This window comes from Drosophila takahashii, chromosome 2L (genome assembly GCF_030179915.1).
Source record: "Drosophila takahashii strain IR98-3 E-12201 chromosome 2L, DtakHiC1v2, whole genome shotgun sequence".
Taxonomy (NCBI): domain Eukaryota; kingdom Metazoa; phylum Arthropoda; class Insecta; order Diptera; family Drosophilidae; genus Drosophila; species Drosophila takahashii.
Genome location: NC_091678.1, coordinates 587,496 through 594,011, shown reverse-complemented (window position 1 = coordinate 594,011; position 6,516 = coordinate 587,496). Strand labels below are relative to the sequence as shown.

At 40.6% G+C, this 6,516-nt stretch overlaps 1 long non-coding RNA gene across 1 annotated transcript; it reads left to right on the top strand.

Moving 5' to 3' along the window:
• The first annotated feature begins 2,270 nt into the window (after positions 1 to 2,270).
• LOC138913945 (uncharacterized) lies at positions 2,271 to 3,484 on the top strand. The gene is made up of 3 exons (XR_011419838.1): positions 2,271 to 2,349; positions 2,612 to 3,123; positions 3,185 to 3,484. It is a non-coding gene; the product is annotated as an uncharacterized lncRNA (long non-coding RNA).
• The last annotated feature ends 3,032 nt before the right edge of the window (positions 3,485 to 6,516 follow it).

Here is a 6,516-nt window from a genome sequence, read left to right as displayed (position 1 = left end):
TTTTCAGTCTATTTTGGTTAGTTCACTTTTCGTAAGGTAATCACCTAAAAATATTACCTTTTTCAAAGACCTGTAATAACAAGAAAGGCAGCCAAAAGGGACATATACTTGGTAATATACTAGTAAGTAAGCTTAGAAAATTTGACTTTTCCCACAAACTTGCAAAAAAGGTTTATTATATTCCGGATCATAGAACCCTTGATGGCCTGTTGAATTCAAATCTAACTTTCAGTATCCCTTCGCTCACTATTGATGCGGCTATCTGACAAACAAACTCCCTGGACAGAACCCCAGAGATACATAGATAGCAGATGGAAGAGGAGGGCGGGGAGAATCGGATCTTGAGGGTCTGCTGCCTCTGCCTCGGCCGGCGTCCTCTGCTGCTACGATATCGTCACTTGGGCGCATTCCTCAGCATAATGTGAGCTTGATTTGCTGGATTCTTTTTGCTCTCGCTCTCTCTCGCTTGCACTCGAAATTCTTTTTTCGTCGGTTTTGTTTTCCTTTTTTCCTTCTTCAGCCTCCTCCTCCTCCTCTTCTTCCTTTATATGCTTCAAATATGCGGCATACACACGCCCCACAAAAGGGGCGGGGAACAAGGGGAGGAATCAGGGGTCTAGTCAGGAACCTAAAGGATTTCAATGCCCTGGAAAGAAAAAACAAATTTTTTTTTTATTTTTTTTTAATTTTAAACTTTTCAAACTTTTAAGTAGCTAAATCTTAAAAGAGTTTTCATTTTTTGACCCCCCTTGTGTCCAGAACTGACTACGCTCTTGGAGTCTTGGCCACAAGAACTGGGAGTAAGACTCGGAACCGGAGAGTTGAGAACTGAGAACAGAGAGAGCACGTTCTTGACGGGTCGGGGGTCGGGTCGTCTTGCCATGGTCATAACTTGTTGACTGAAGTCAGGGAAGGCGGCGGCTTTTTGGAGCGGGACATTCCGGGGTGGCGGGGTAGCGATGGGAACTCGCCACATAGCCTTTGATTTTTTCGAGTGAACTTGGTCCCATGATAATATAAAATAAACAAATAATAAAAATACCTAAAAAATTTTGAAAATTTGAAATAGTTTTAGGTTGTCCGATTATCTTGATACGATAAGCCTGAACCACTCTGAAAAGGCATAGGTCCGATTATCCTGATAGGATAAGCCCGAACCACTCCGAAAAGGCATAGAGTACTTCCATCTTCGACTTCTTAAAGCCCAGCTTTTCATTCTTGTTTTCATTCTTTTTTTTTCTTTGCTGTTCGTTATTCTTTCGTCTTTGGTCGATCGCTGGTTCTCTAAGACCGGTTGTTGTTGTTGCTGTAAGCTGCCTTTTGGGCGCTACGTTCTTGGTCAATATTGTGTAGATATACGTTTTGTATGTATGTGTTTGGAGCCTGGTCGAGGCCGAAGTTTCGACCGCAGCGAGGAGAACTAAAAAAAAACAGAAAAAAATACAAGAAATGAGCAAAAATGTTTTATGCAATTCCTTGAAGTCGATTTCAGTCTCCGGGTCCAGAATCTCTTTTTCGGAATTGGCGCGCAATTTTTTGTTTCTTTTTTTTGGCGAGGTGATCTTTCAGCGGAGAGCAGCTGCCATTGATCCTCTTTCTATTCAAAATTCCTGGGGCTTTTTTGGTTTTCGAAGAGTCGCTGGCGATGATGATATGGCGAGGAGGCCAGGAATTTATTGAATAAGTTGGCATATGACGCGGGTACCAAACCCTCCGAGTGGAAGTGTATGTGTTGCTGTTTTCTGTTTTTATTCTGGTGTGTTTTCGTTACGCTTCATTGCTGTCGATGGTTCGTCGATATCACCGATTGTCGCATACTTTCTACCCTTTCTGTTGGTGACTAAAGCTTACTATAGCTTGGATCCAGAATTATTATCTACTATGTTAAGTATCTTTAAGACTATTTACTTCTTAAGCTCAGATTCCAAACTCCAGCTCGTAGAAATGCGATAGTATATTTTTAAGATATTTAATGTATAAGTAAGATAAGTAAGATAGGATATGAGGAAGTTTTGAATATGCAATTGTATAATAATTATTTTTACAATTCGATAATACATATTTAAGATAATAAAATACTTAGCATAACAGAATCAAGTCCTGAGCATGAACTCGCTTATATTCTTATCACTACCGATCTCGAGGGTATCGGTATCGTAGGCTTCGATGAGTTGACGATTAGGTTTCCGCTTCGATTCGCTGCTCGATTCGATTCGCTTTGCTTTGTATTCTTTTTATTATGGTCAAATATTTCTGCTGGCCACGATAATGTTAATGGAGAGCCCCTCTTTCACCACTTCGTGCTCGGGCCATCATCGATCGATCGATCGGTCGTACCTTCTGTCCCAGGTATTTTTATTTTTATTACCTTTGTTACACTAACTCACTTCCTATTCGGATCGTTGGAATTTACCAGAAAAAAAAAGTGGGGGAGGGGTATATGGGGAGGGGTTACTTGAATGGGCGAGGGTCTCAACTTTGACCTTTGACTGTGGAATACTGTGCACTGAAAGAAATTTTAAAAAATATCCCCCACTGTTCGTCTAGCGAACATTTACCGATCCAATCCAAAGAGTCTAATCTGCCTACCCTACTTTCACTCCATTTCCAGTCGGCATCGGCATCGCGACTCTTTGGCATCTCATTCGATTCAATTCGATTCGATTCAATTTATTCGAACCGATCTTTTCTCTCTCCTCTCTCTCTTTTGGATTTTCAGTTAGCGATCGGGGATCCGAATCCGAGTCCGAATCCGAATCCGACTAAACTGCAATGAAATTTCAGGCTGCCAATCGATTTTGCTGCCGCTGTAGCTTGGGATTTGCCTTTTTTGGGCCTTGGAATGCAGCATGTTGCTGCTGTATTGCCGCAACAACAGCAGCAGCAGCAGCGCAACAGCAACATACAACATCCAACGGCAGCAGCAACAATGTGTTCTAAATAAATTCCAGTGAAATGAAATTCAGGGAGCAGGGGTTCGAGGAGTCGCAGATGTATCTTGCAGATACAAATTCTGTACGCTGCGCGCAACGTGATTGCAATCTTTAGCATCGTCATCATCATCATCAACAGCCGCAGCAGCAGCAACAACACTCAGTAAAGAGCTCGACCTGAAGATACTAGGTAATTTTAAGGATAGAATTCGGAGAATTTGTAAAGAAATCTTCTCTTAATTTTATTTAAGCTGAAACTGAACTTTAACTTATTGAAGATATTCGTTTAGAACCCTGTAAACCTTAATTACCTTGTGTATCCCATGTACACACCATAAATCCCTGTTCAGATACCCTGTAAATACCGGCTAACAGCAAGAAGAAGAGCAACACGAGGCACGAGATTCGAGGCTGCCAAGGCCCCAAGGCCCCCAAAAAAAGGAAACAAAACACACACACTATTAAGGCAACCCAACGCTGCCGAGGACGTCGACGTCAACGTCGCGCGTGCGCATCTCGAACGGATGTATGCACTGAGAAAATATCAATATGATAATGTAATATGCTAATAAAAAATTATGATAAGATACATCAAATATGTATAAAACAACCAAGATTTAAAGAAGAGGTGTAATAGCCAACTTTTATTTAGGTTATTTCCATTTTTGAAGTCCTTTTCTCAGAATCCTTGTGTAGAAAATCATTTTCATAAAAACACTTGAAAATATGAAGTAAAAAAGAGTCCTTTAGCATTCATAGAGGTAAACAGATAAAAGTTTAATCTAATAATTTATTATACCCGTTACTCGTAGAGTAAAAGGGTATATTAGATTCGTGCAAAAGTATGTAACAGCTAGAAGGAAGCGTTTCCGACCCCATAAAGTATATATATTCTTGATCAGGATCACTAGCCGAGTCGATCTAGCCATGTCCGTCTGTCCGTCTGTCTGTCCGTCTGTCTGTCTGTCTGTCTGTCTGTCTGTCTGTCTGTCTGTATGAACGCTGAGATCTCGGAAACTATAAAAGCTAGAAGATTGACATTTTGCATGCAGACTCTAGGAGTTCCTACGCAGCGCAAGTTTGTTTCAAAAGGGTGCCACGCCCCCTCTAACGCCCACAATCGCTAATATACGATTTTAAAAATTTCAATATTTTGGAAAAGTAAAAGTGCAGTTTTATTGTGTTTATCAATACCTATCGAAATGTAGAAGAAATTTTTTAAATCGGACCATTCGTTAAAAAGTTACGGCGGATCAAAGTTTTTCTCCATCTCCTTCGCACTCCCTTTAGCTGAGTAACGGGTATCTGATAGTCGGGGCACCCGACTATAGCGTTCTCTCTTGTTTTTTTTTAAATTTACACATGAAATATAATATTAATTAGTGCTGGTGACTATAACCTTCGAATTTAATAATACATAAATGTATAAATTCTAATTCTTTAAATTTAAACCTTCCAAACTCCTTCATTTTTTTCCTGTGTGTAAATTGTTTGGTTGTTGTTGACTTACCTGTTTTGGTCTTTCTTTTGCTTTTCCTCCTTCGGAGGAGATTTCTTTCCCGGGAACCAGGAGGGAGCAAGGGGTGTTGGGGGGTTTATATGGCCGCTAAAAATCGACAAAATCAACCAAGGTCCGTACAGTAGCTGCTGCTTTGCCTCCGTTTGCCTGGCTGCTCTTTTTTTATGCTTTTAATGAGCTTTTATATGGGCTGCCCAGGATCGAGGGATTTCAAGGGGAAAGGTGGGTAAGCGGGGAAACCGGGGCATCCGAGCTGCATCTCCATGTCAGCCGGAGAAGATGATGGTGCTTTTTGCTCTTGCGGTCTACCCACAACAAACCTAGACATCGATTCCTCCGCGATTCCTCCCATCAATGGATTCACGGTAATGCCTTTGGTTCCCATGGGTGAAAGGCAAGCAAAGGAATCGGGGGGGTTATTATTATGGTAACACAGTTTTAGGCAGAAATAGAAATAAACCGCAGAAAAAACACTTGTTCAAACAGAGTCGTGTGAGGAGGGTAAGGTATGTTTCTATATGTATATAATTTCACACATGATACATCATTGCAACCGATAAAAAATCTCTAGGTATGATTATACTTTATGGTATCTGAGATCACCTCTATAAGTATAGTTGTTCTTTTCTTTATTATACCCGGACTAATACTAGACTAATACCTATCAAAATTTAAAAGAAATTTTTAAAATCAAACAAACCATTAAAAAGTTTTGAGCAAAAAATTAATTGCCCGCACGATCAGCCATAATAAATTTCAACAGCCTCTAGATGGCGCCAGTAGCTTTGATGATTGCGTATTTCCATCTCCCTTTAATCGAATAGTCAAAGTTCTCTACTATAGCGTTTTCTCTTGTTTTTGATAAAGTTAATTTAAAAAGTTACAACTGAAAAAACTTGGAATATTTTTTTAGTTCACCTCGTGCTCCACAAATATTTAAAAGCCGGGGAAAGGAGGTTCCCGTGAGACGGGGGGAAGCGTATCTGGAGTATCTGGAGCCCCGGCGAAATATCTTTCTCAACTCAACTCAACTCACAGCTCAATCTGCAGCTGTCAGGTGTGGCCGGCTAATTGAGAGTCGCGTTACGAGATCATCTTGACACTTTGGAGGCACCTGCCTTCGCCGGACGAGGCGAATCCGCCAATGATTAACTAGTCACTCCGATTGGGGGGCAGGTGACTTCAGGTGGAGCTGCAACTTGCTGCCATGTCTGTGATAAAAAAAAAAAACAAAGTAAGTAAAAAGCCCGTCAAGTGCCCGCAAACGCTGACGCATTTCGGCCCAAAGGCTGATAAGCCCAGTCAACGCGAATTCAATGCCAAAAAGAAAACGAAACTCTCCTCGAAAACGGAAACGAGCAAATACAAGATACAGATACAGATAGAGATAGAGATACAGGTAGATGTGTAGGCACAGATACACATGTACACCTCGACAAAAAATGTGTCTGGACTCGCATTTAAAATTAGAAAATAAACAAGCTGCGCGAAAAACATAGTAAATCATTCTGCGAATACTATTTGGGATAAGTTGTAGTGATATCTGGTTAAAAATCAGAAAAACAAACATCTTATATTCATTATTAAAATATGCGATATGTTATTTTATATAAACAATATCATAAATAGCACAACAATCTACTGATCTGCATTATGAGCTACCAAATGATCTCGGAATTTGGGTTTAAGCTATACCTATTTATAGGTCTAATTTGCATCTTCAAGTTTTGTGTCCGTTTAGAAGACACACACATCTATAATTCATGGAATTTATTGTTTTTCCGAGTGTGTGAACTGTAAGGTTTTTTTCTTGATTTTTTTTGGCACAACTGGAAGCTCGAGAGCGTTATTCAAATTTCGATTAGCATCTTGGCCCCCGAACCGTGGGATCGGTGTAATCCCCAGCTAAGTAGAACGGGGGGCTCCGTATTCCCATATTCCTATAGACCACAGCCCCTTCTAGGCTGATAAATATTTGGCTTTTGCATGCCAGCGCGATGAGTTCAACGGCGTCGTCGTCGTCGTCGGACGTTGCTCATTTAATTTTCAAACATTTATCAACAA